This window comes from Zalophus californianus, chromosome 2 (assembly GCF_009762305.2).
Source record: "Zalophus californianus isolate mZalCal1 chromosome 2, mZalCal1.pri.v2, whole genome shotgun sequence".
NCBI lineage: Eukaryota > Metazoa > Chordata > Mammalia > Carnivora > Otariidae > Zalophus > Zalophus californianus.
In genome coordinates, this window is record NC_045596.1 from 30450252 (window position 1) to 30462767 (window position 12516).

Here is a 12516-nt window from a genome sequence, read left to right on the forward strand (position 1 = left end):
CCCCATCAAAAAAGAGAATTACAGACCAATATCCTTGATGAACATGGATGCAAAAATTCTCACCAAAATACTAGCCAATAGGATCCAACAGTACATTAAAAGGATTATTCACCAGGACCAAGTGGGATTTATTCCTGGGCTGCAAGGCTGGTTCAACATCCGCAAATCAATCAATGTGATACAATACATTAACAAAAGAAAGAGCAAGAATCATATGATCCTCTCAATAGATGCAGAAAAAGCATTTGACAAAGTACAACATCCTTTCTTGATCAAAACTCTTCAGAGTATAGGGATAGAGGGTACATACCTCAATATCATAAAAGCCATCTATGAAAAACCTACAGCAAATATCATTCTCAATGGGGAAAGGCTGAGAGCTTTTCCCCTAAGGTCAGGAACGCGGCAGGGATGTCCACTATCACCACTGCTATTCAACATAGTATTAGAAGTCCTAGCCACAGCAATCAGACAACAAAAAGAAATCAAAGGCATCCAAATCGGCAAAGAGGAAGTCAAACTCTCACTCTTTGCAGATGATATGATACTGTATGTGGAAAACCCAAAAGACTCCACCCCAAAACTGCTAGAACTCATACAGGAATTCAGTAAAGTAGCAGGATATAAAATCAATGCACAGAAATCAGTGGCATTCCTATACACCAACAACAAGACAGAAGAGAGACAAATCAAGGAGTCGATCCCATTTACAATTGCACCCAAAACCATTAGATACCTAGGAATAAATCTAACCAAAGAGGCAAAGGATCTGTACTCAGAAAACTATAAAATACTCATGAAAGAAATTGAAGAAGACACAAAGAAATGGAAAAACGTTCCATGCTCATGGATTGGGAGAATCAACATTGTGAAGATGTCAATGCTACCTAGAGCAATCTACACATTCAATGCAATCCCCATCAAAATACCATCCACTTTTTTCAAAGAAATGGAACAAATAATCCTAAAATTTGTATGGAACCAGAAAAGACCCAGAATAGCCAGAGGAATACTGAAAAAGAAAAGCAAAGCTGGCGGCATCACAATTCCGGACTTCCAGCTCTATTACAAAGCTGTCATCATCAAGACAGTATGGTACTGGCACAAAAACAGACACATAGATCAATGGAACAGAATCGAGAGCCCAGAAATGGACCCTCAACTCTATGGTCAACTTATCTTTGACAAAGCAGGAAAGAATGTCCAATGGCAAAAAGACAGTCTCTTCAACAAATGGTGTTGGGAAAATTGGACAGCCACATGCAGAAGAATGAAACTGGACCATTTCCTTACACCACACACAAAAATAGACTCCAAATGGTTGAAAGACCTAAACGTGAGACAGGAGTCCATCAAAATCCTAAAGGAGAACACAGGTAGCAACCTTTTCGACCTTAGCCGCAGCAACTTCTTCCTAGAAACATCGCCAAAAGCACGGGAAGCCAGGGCAAAAATGAACTATTGGGATTTCATCAAGATAAAAAGCTTTTGCACAGCAAAAGAAACAGTCCACAAAACCAAAAGACAACCAACAGAATGGGAGAAAATATTTGCAAATGACATATCAGATAAAGGGCTAGTATCCAAAATCTATAAAGAACTTATCAAACTCAACACCCAAAGAACAAATAATCCAATCAAGAAATGGGCAGAAGACATGAACAGACATTTCTCCAAAGAAGACATCCAAATGGCCAACAGGCACATGAAAAAGTGCTCAACATCGCTCGGCATCAGGGAAATCCAAATCAAAACCTCAATGAGATACCACCTCACACCCGTCAGAATGGCTAAAATTAACAAGTCAGGGAACGACAGATGTTGGCGGGGATGTGGAGAAAGGGGAACCCTCCTACACTGTTGGTGGGAATGCAAGCTGGTGCAACCCCTCTGGAAAACAGTATGGAGGTTCCTCAAACAGTTGAAATTAGAGCTACCGTTTGATCCAGCAATTGCACTACTGGGTATTTACCACAAAGACACAAATGTAGGGACCCGAAGGGGTACGTGTACCCCAATGTTTATAGCGGCAATGTCCACAATAGCCAAACTGTGGAAAGAGCCAAGATGCCCATCGACAAATGAATGGATAAAGAAGATGTGGTATATATACACAATGGAATATTATGCAGCCATCAAAAGGAATGAGATCTTGCCATTTGCAACGACGTGGATGGAACTGGAGGGTGTTATGCTGAGTGAAATAAGTCAATCAGAGAAAGACATGTATCACATGACCTCACTGATATGAGGAATTCTTAATCTCAGGAAAGAAACTGAGTGTTACTGGAGTGGTTGGGGGTGGGAGGGATGGGGTGGCTGGGGTGATAGACATTGGGAAGGGTATGTGCTACGGTGAGCGCTGTGAATTGTGCAAGACTGTTGAATCACAGTTCTGTACTTCTGAAACAAATAACGCAACATATTTTAAGAAAAAAGAAAAAGAAGAAGATAACAGGAGAGGAAGAAAAGGGGAGTATGTCAGAGGGGGAGACGAACCATGAGAGATGATGGACTCTGAAAAACAAACTGAGGGTTCTAGAGGGGAGGGGGGGAGGGGGATGGGTTAGCCTGGTGATGGGTATTGAGGAGGGCACGTTCTGCATGGAGCACTGGGTGTTATGAACAAACAATGAATCATGGAACACTGCACCAAAAACTAATGATGTAATATATGGTGATTAACATAACAATAAAAAAATTAAAACAAAAAAAACAAAAAAACTCTGTGTACTCATTCAAGCAAAACTATTAAAGGGCATAAGATCTACATTTTTTTCCAAAAGGAAAAGAATCTAAAGACAAATTGATTAGTGATGTGTTATTTGGAAGACAATAATAGGGAAATGAGTTTCCCCAAACACACAACTCATCACCACTATTTACAAGATGTTTTAATTAAAGGTAAACTCCAAATTAAGGTGGGACCTGTATGGGTTAAGCCAATTATAATCATTTGAAGAGGAATAGACACTTTGATAAGTTTGAAGGGTGGCTATAACTCTTTTTTCTTATTCATGCTTTGAAGATTGAATAGCTCTAAGTTGATAATAAAGTAGTATGAAAAAGAACAAAGTAAAAAGAAATGACTACATTAGTTTGCAGCAATCTATTTTTGGCTCTTCTGTTACCTTAGTAATAATCTTGAAAGGTGTTTAAATCATGTTCTTTGCCAAACACAATTTTCTACTCATTATAAAACAGATAGATTATTTCACACATGAATTATTTTAATTGTTTGACATTTTACTAATATTCACATTCCTAAACCAAGTCTAAATGATGAAATGGCAAAGAGATGGAAAGAAAAAAAGTCATCAGTCCATGTCAGCTGATTCAGCTAGTCAGTCTATATGATTGACTGATTCTTTTCCTGAATTAACCAGTTGTTAATAGACACAACTAATACAAGTCTACATAAATAACCTACTGTGATGAATTACCTGATTTATCTGGCACCAAGCCATTTTTAAACTAACAGATGACTCGTCATTAACATTAACACAATAGTGGATAGGCCTAACCACACATTTTACTAGTCCTAGAAAACAACTGAATGTTTCAACCAAATTCTTTGAGCACATTATTTACAACAACTTATTTGAACAAAACAAATGATGTCAAGAATTCACAAGTATCAACCCTAATAAGGGCAAATAACAGAAAGTCATGAATACTCAGTATACTTTTAGGGGAGCTTTTATGAATATTTGTTCAATGGTAGTCATCAATGTTTCTCCACAGAAGAACAGAATTTATATCCTTCAATAGTTCTGCTTGAATGAGCTAATGCAGTGTTTTGATCTGATTCATTTTCATAGTCCTAAAAGCAAGTGAGGGAAATCCATTACAGCATGCAGTAAAGTTCCCACTGCTTCACTCTCTGAGTTTTATCTCAACTCCCACTTCATCTAAAAGTCATTCCTATTCATTCCAGCCAATTGGAGACCTCCTACTACACAGTAGACATGACTACCTACTTTCAGGATAAATGAATTGTGAAATAAATTGCCTACCTCCAGAGGACATCTGTAACTTGGGCCTCAACTATGTGGCAGAGTACAAGAACATGAAACTTCGAAAGGGCATATAACTCTGCAGTAGAGAGAACAAGTTAAGGAAGATGGTCAAGAGGAAATGATAGTAGTGATGTTTAATCAAAAGTAAGGTGGACAGCAGAAGGTTGGTATCAACGTGGAAGGAAAGGATGGAAGGAGGGAGGTGACTTACATTGTGTGTCACCCTATTCTTGATGTACAGTTCTCCCTTCTCTGGATTTCTGCTGTTTCCCTTAAATTGGCACAAACAGTTGGCGCTTCCCAGTGTTATAAAACTGTTCCATGTTCTTTCCCAAACCATATTGGCAATTCTCTATTTCTCCATCACTCTTACCCGGTGGCCAGCATGGAGCTGCGCATGGAGAATTTTCTCAATAATCAATGTGTTAAGTGAAAATGGAACTTCCAGAAGTTTTTAAAGATCTTACAATATCACCTTCAAATGACCACTATGAGGATATATTGAATCTCTGTCTTTATTTATCCCAGTAGGTGTTTGACTGAGCTCTCCAATTCCCTTCCTTTCTTGTGGTCACTACAGCATGTGGATTTTGTGGATACTGACAGAATTGAGTCCATGAGGCTAATTTTCTAAATAAAGCTTAACAGAAGGCCGTGCTAAACTGCCTTTGCTGCCTTCTCACAAAGGGAAAGGGCAACATGGCTTAGAGATGAAATTGACCATTTTTCACCCCAAAATTGTTCTGTCATTCCATGTTGAATGCAGTAATTCCATTTTATGAAAAGTTATTTATAGAAGCTTTTAAGAGAAAAGGTGCTGCCAAGGCATGCTAGCATCGATCATTTTTTTTTTCTGGCATAAATCCTGGAAACTGGAAAAGTAGATAAAAAAAATAGACGTTCTTCAGATTTGATTTCTGACTTTTTTTGAAAATCTCTGTCTGACATTCAGCCTTTTTCAAAGCAATTACAGTAATGAAATAACGTGCTTACTAAGAATGTATTCCTTTAAAAATATGGATTTTTTTTTAATGTGAAGAAGGAAAAGATTTTAAACAGAGAATCCAGTGCATACAATTTTAAATTAGAATAAACATTTAAAAAGAGAGGTGGCCACATTAGCAGTTTTCAAAATTATGCTAAAGCCTGAGAGCATGTTGTAGTTCTAAAAAGACAGGAATCACTGACTTCAGTGGCATGCAAATCGGCTTACCATTAAGGTAGTGCCTTAAATAACATTCATTTCTCTGAAACGCATAATTACAAGTATACCATTATAATTCACCTTGAGGTTGGTTAAGAAAGCACAACTTTAGAGAAAAAATTAACATAGGAAGCTACTCTTGGAGCTAAAAATGGAAGAAAAACCCCCTACATTTATATTGAAAATAAATGTAGCCACCTGCTATGAGAAATTCTCCTTTTCCAGGCAGTCTCCTCAGGGCCAGATTCATCATTGGTAAAGTCAGGTCACTTTTCCCTTTTCAGAATTTTAAACTTCTAAGAGTAATGAATCTATGCCCTTTCTCATAATATGATCTTGTATTAAGATCCCGACTTGGTTAATAATGAAGGGAAAGAAGCACATAGGGAGTCCCTCCCTTTACTTCTCTCTTTCTTTGCTTCCTTGCTCTGGGGCTCTGCCAACACGTGTTGATGACTCTTCTTGGACGAGCAGCCTTAGAACCTGTTCTCTACTTATACGAATTCGAATCAGCGGCAGACTCTGGATCTACTTCCTGAGCAGTTGACATGACTGCATATGACCGCACTGCCTTACTCACCAATTACAGAGAAGCTGAAACAGAGCTCTCAGGCATAATAGAGCTGCTTTGAGATGACAATCCATCCATACCCAAGTGGTACTTAAATGGAATTGATTTCTATGTGTAAGCCATGGTAACCCAGCCCACTGATATAATGAGATCCAGTGACTAGACCAGCAACTTTTTCTTCCCTGGCAGAAGAGTTAGAAAGGTAGGTGAGCAGAGGGGTAGAGGTTTCTCAACAGCCTGAGACAGAAAAGCAGGACAAACAGGTACGTTTCTTACCTAATATTCAAATGTTAGTTTAATTCAGTATTTCCCAATGTATGTTCCACATATAATAGATATATTTCTGATAATATTAGTCCATGGATTTTTTAAATTTCACTTAAATTGTGATACTCAGTGATTCTTAATATGTTAAATCGATGGTTTTCAAGATTTCAGGAGAAGGGTAGATATTAGGTAGAACAAAGCCCTTGGTCATTTTTGACTCTCAATTTAGATAGTTTGTTATTATAGCTGTTGTTTTTCCAAAGCAAAACAACAGTCTTGGGAGCTAGGTCAGGCCAACCCGTTACAGAAGTTTACTATAAAAAGTGGTTGGAGAGAATTTCAAATGTGAAGTTGCATTCTGTACAAACAGAAACAGAAGGCTTTGGGCAGAAAAAGGGAGAGAAGTAATATCAATAGATAGCTTTGACTGAGCAGCACCCTGTGCCAGGCACTTTTCAAGTACTTAATACATACACTCTATTCAATCTTTACAAAAACTTTCTGGTATTATCTTCTTTCTACAGATATGGAAATGTGGAACCTAAGAGGGTTTAAGTAACTTGACCAAGTTGACACAGCTTTAAGTGGTAGAGGGTAGATTCAAACTCGAGAATGCTAGGTCCAGAGCTGATGCTTTTGAAACTACATTCTACTGCCTCTGTTATTCTATAAGGAGTTCAGTTTTCTTCACTTCAAACAATCTCATCTCTGCAGGGTCAAGAGGTAGGAAATGGGGTGGAGAAGTGATACAAGAGAGGTCTCAGAGAGTCTAAGGAAGAAGCTGCCAAAAGCTGCTGGGGTCATACATCTGGTTTCATGTTTGGAAATCTGGAAGATCACCTGAAAGAGCCCCTGTGCATTTGTGGGCAGCCACAGTGTTGCGTGAATGGTGTCCTTGATATTTAGGCATAGAGAGGGCTTGTGTTATGCTTCTCTGTGGTGTGAAATCAGTCCAGGAAATCCTGTGTGTGCTGGAGGGGAAGAGAAGGTCAGCTGAGTTGAGAATTCAGAAGACAGACATAAGACTGCTGTGACATGAGGGTCAGGAAACCAAATCTGGCTGAGACCCAGATAGCTGCAATGTCAGTGAAAACCAAAGTGAGGCCAAGTCATCAAGGATTTTGACCATGCCACTAGGACAGACCATGGGTACACCAGTACAAATGCCAATAGTAAATTCCAGCAGACAATTCAGTGGACAAGCTTCAAACAAGGCAGTCAAAACAACTGCTCAAGATCACTTAATGGGTCTGAGGCGACAATCCCCATCCTTAGGCATCATGGGCAACAGTAAATTCCCACTTGATTCCAGGTTCATCTAAGATTGCAACTGGAGGCAAGAATGCTCTCTGAGCTTCTAAGCATTTACCAGAAAGAGTCTATGTTTGCCAGAAATTTCTTTGAACCAGAAAGGTCTAAGGTATAGCAAATTGGCACTTTTAAATTGGTTTCTCATCCTTACCCCATCACACCCCACTATCCAGCAAAGCACAGAGATTATGGTGGTAATTAAAAGAGTTATTTAAAAAAAAAATAAAATAAAATGGAGAAACTTTTTGTACACCCCAATTTATACTTGTTCAATTGCAAGCAGCAGTTACACAGAACACAAGTTCTACGTGAGGTTGATAAATATTACTCAAAAATATTTCCTTGCTATATAAGATTGGGAATATGACTTTAAAAATTAAACAGGTTTCTATGGTGCACAAATTCTCAGAAACTTAAATTAGGGTCATTAACACTGGGAGTCTATGAGAGCAGATTATATATGCCAAGTTTTGAAATGTACTATTTCTAAACATTTTTACATGTTAAATTTTCCATATTAAATTTTCCATTTAACATAATTATTATTTCATAAAACACTCTTTGTGAAACAAAGGTTTGGCTCAATATAAGGGATCTCTGTGATTATTAAACATAAAGTCAGGAGATCAGATCCAGGATATGTATAGTTACACATACACACACAGAAGGAGACAGAGAGTAAGAGAGAGAGAGATCTGTATCTCTTATCTCTTTGGTTGTATTATAAAATTACTTACTAATATTTTAGTGAACATTACCAGAGCTGGCAATCTTATTCCACTAAATCTGCATTTTATATTTATTTTGTGCTAGAGAGTAAGATAATGAGATTGTATTTTACACTTGGTAAATTGTCTCATACATGACATACTTGTGTTAACATTAGTTGAGAAAAGCTAAGTAAGTTCTCATCCCTGCCTGCTCAAGCTCAATGTTCACTTTAACACAGAGAATCAGAGGCTGTGGTATTCTTTTCCCAGTGTAGACAATCATTATTAATTTGTACTAAATTTGGTCTGAGTAAAATATTTTCTATAAATATCTAGATGACTGAAGTAGGAGCTATTGCCAAACCCACATATTTTGATTCTTTGCTTTTTAATCTGAGTTAATTGCACCTGAAAAACTTTAAGTTATATAAAATAATGAACATTTTGCTTTCTTGGACCTCTCTTTGAAGACTTTTGAGGTTGTTCCATGTTACCTAATCAATTGTCAGGGATATCACTTCTACCTCTTAAGACAGGTATTATAACACAATAGGTAGAAAATCTACAGCACATTATAATAAATTATTCTGAAATGATCCTAATGTTGTACCAATACAAATAAGCTGTTTAAATACATGTTTTAGCAGCATCTGTTGCTGGCAGATTTAATACCTGATTGTCAGATCAGGATTTCTAAATCCTTTCATCCAGAAAATACTAGAAGTGTACTTTAGTTAAAACTTGCAACCAATAAATCTTTATCTTTAGAATCCAGGGTTAATTTGGGGAAGTCATCATTTTTCTCCCCTTTGTTAGCTTGTCTCTTAAGTGAAGCAGAAGCACATTCTGGTTACTTTCAGTCAGGAAGAGATATTAAAAAGTGAACATAGAGAAGCAAGAAAAATCACACACCCTAGAAACAAGTATTACTGCTGGGGGGAATTAGCAGTTTCCCCAGGTGTCCAAGAGCAGCTGTGGTGTCCTTGTTGAAGAATGTGACTATTAAAGATGCATGACTATGCCTCCAGATTCTAATGCTTATCCAGTACATCTGTTAGCATATGCATTAATCCCAACCACTAGTGCTCTTTCTTTCTCCCAGTCATGCCTCCAAAAGAAGGATTGGATTAAGTCAGAGGGACTCTGACAGTTGGGCAGCCTTCCCATATTAGGCCATGTCATAATTGGTGCGAGCCCATGACTGTTTACATATGGCCGCTCATGGGCACAAATCCAATCCTGCTTTAAGAAACCACTATCAGGAAGGGAGGGTCACATCATTAGCTTTCCTTAGAAATATGGAGTTGCAGGCATCGTGGACCTAGTAAGTCCCTTTCAAAGCCTCTCAAGAACTATAAAGGATTTCCTTCCGACTAATACATTAGCCTGCCACAGTTTCATGGTTGCCAGCAGAATATAAGAGATTCCCGAGTCAGAGACAATGGACAGTTTGTTATGTATAGTAGAAGCAGTAGCCAGAGCATCATCATTTGGTATCACTTTGCCAAGCCACAATTCCCACAGGGCAACGGGAATAGTGCAAGGTGATACCTGCAGGAAAGGAATCTCAAGCTTAGGGAGCTTAATCTCTTTAAATGGACTGTAAACTTACCTGAACTTTTCCCCAGAGGGAGACATGGTCTTTATTATACTCACTGTGGTCCGAATGTATTTTCTCCCCCAATTCTTATGTCAAAATCCTAATGCCCAATATGATATCAAGTATCAAGAGATGGGGCCTTTGGGAGATGCTTAGGTTGAGAGGGTAGAGGCCATTATAAGAGACACCCCACGGAGATCCCTCACTCTTTCTACCATGTGAGGATACAATGAGAAGTCTGTGACATACAAGAGGGCTATCACCAGACCACAACAGCACCCTGATCTTAGACTTCTAGCCTCCAGAACTGTAAGAAATACATTTCTATTGTTTATAAGCAGCCTCTCTGTAGAATTTTGTTGTAACAGCCTGAACAGACTAAGAGAATGCTGGAGAGCAAAGATGAACTCTGTTCCAGAGAGAAATAGTATCTCTGTCTTCCAAGTTTGCTCACTAGACAAACATCTCTGAAGGACAGTTCAGCAAAAAAGTCAAGCAGTGCCTTTGCTTGCAAGACACACAGAAACATAAAAGAATTATCTCCCTAGAAGACTCCAGCTCAAAAAATGCTAAGCATGACTTATATGAAGAGATATAATTAGCTCATTTCTGGCTAGAACCAGGGAGGGTGCAGAAGAGAAGAAAAAGAATGTTCCTGCTGTGCCAGAAACCCTTAAGAAGCAGCAAAGGAATTTTGCAGAGTTGAATCAAGCATCTGAGAAAGAAGTTTTCTCAAAAGATGTTTCACAAATAATGCAATATATGTTAAGAAAAAAAAAAGAAGAAGATAGCAGGAGGGGAAGAATGAAGGGGGGGAAATCAGAGGGGGAGACGAACCATGAGAGATGATGGACTCTGAAAAACAAACCGAGGGTTCTAGAGGGGAGGGGGGTGGGAGGATGGGTTAGCCTGGTGATGGGTATTAAAGAGGGCACATTCTGCATGGAGCACTGGGTGTTATGCACAAACAATGAATCATGGAACACTACATCAAAAACTAATGATGTAATATATGGTGATTAAACATAACAATAAAAAATTTAAAATAAAAGATGTTTCAAAAGGCAAGGAGGAAGCTTACCTATGAAAAAGCTAAGCATTACCACAAGGAATATACGCAGATGTACAGAACTGAGATTCAAACGGCAAGGATGGCAAGAAAAGCTGGCAACTTCTCTGTACCTGCGGAACCCAAATTGGCATTTGTCATCAGGATCAGAGGTATCAATGGTGTGAGCCCAAAGGTTTGGAAGGTGTTGCAGCTTCTTCGCCTTCGAAAGATTTTCAGTGGCAACTTTGTTAAGCTCAACAAGACTTCAGTTGACATGCTAAGGATTGTGGAGCCATATATAGCACGGGGGTACCCAAACCTGAAGTCGGTGAATGAACTGATCTACAAACATGGTTATGGCAAAATCAACAAGAAGCTATTGCCCTGACAGATAACACATTGATTGTCTGATCTCTTGGTAAATATGACACCATCTGCACAGAGGATCTGATTCACGAGATCTATAGTGTTGGAAAATGTTTCAAAGAAGCAAACAACTTTTTATGGACCTTCAAATTATCTTCTCCCCTGATTCACGAGATCTATACTGTTGGAAAACGTTTCAAAGAAGCAAACAACTTTTTATGGACCTTCAAATTATCTTCTCCACAAGGGGGAATGAAGAAAAAGACCACCTATTTTGTAGAAGGTAGAAATGCTGGCCACAGGGAAGACCAGATCAATAGGCTTATTAGAAGGATGAACTAAGGTATCTACCATGATTATTTTTGTAATCTGGTCAGTAATAAATGACTACTCTCAAATGGAAAAAAGATGTAATTAAACAAAATAATATTGCAAACATGAAATATTTGAGTTGCATGTGAAAATTGAAAACATCAAGTGTGAAATCCTCTCATCACTCATAGTCACCTCTCCCCATTCCAAGATTTCTACCAGATTGTGCCTTAAACTCATTGCTTCTTTCTTAGTGCCTTTATGATAAAACATTGAGAAAATTGACAGCTGTGTTTCAAACATCCAGGGTCTCTATAGACATAAAGCATTTCCTGTCCATCTTAGTACAATAATTTCTTCTTTTTTTTGTAAAATACAAAGAGATATGAACAAAAGCTTTCCTGCTCTCAAAAACAGAGAACTCACTATAAGATCCCATTGTCCCAACTATTACCTACTATTTTCCTTCTAGGAAAGCCTGTTTTCATGGCTAACAATGGATACCTGAGAAAAAAATAAATTAATTTCCAGAAAGTAGCAGAATATCATCAGGGTGTTGTTTTGTTTTTATTTTTTTTGCTTTGCTTTGATTTTTTTTTACATAAATGTGTATATCATATATTTCTGATTGCAAAACAGTAGTTGATTATGACAGAGACTCTATGCCTCTCAAATGCCTTTTCTCTTCTTTCATTGCAATTATATCAAACTAATTCAGACCATTAATATAACTATTCACAAGAATACATTACTTGACTGCTCTTATCTAGATATAGCCATGAGACTAAGATCTGCCAAAATTGACAATATTGTAAACAGATGTTTTGGAGGTAAATTGGGGAAGTTCTCCATGAAGTTTCAAGCTGATTCTTCATGGAGGTGTGCTCTTTTTGTCTTTTCCCTCTACTTCATTCCTGCTGCTTGAAATTTGGATGCGGTGGCTGGAGCTATAGCAGCCCCTGCTAAGGACTATGAACCAGTTTAGAAGCATCCTGAGTCCCTAAAGACTTCCTGAAACCATTATACCAGGCTCCATACCCTCTATCTCTAAATTTCTATTATATGAGATCAGAACAAACAAATAAACAAACAGCAAACAAACATC

The 12516-nt window shown here is 38.1% G+C and overlaps 1 pseudogene; it reads left to right on the forward strand.

Moving 5' to 3' along the window:
* The first annotated feature begins 7206 nt into the window (after positions 1 to 7206).
* On the forward strand, positions 7207 to 11441 carry LOC113925205 (annotated as a pseudogene).
* The last annotated feature ends 1075 nt before the right edge of the window (positions 11442 to 12516 follow it).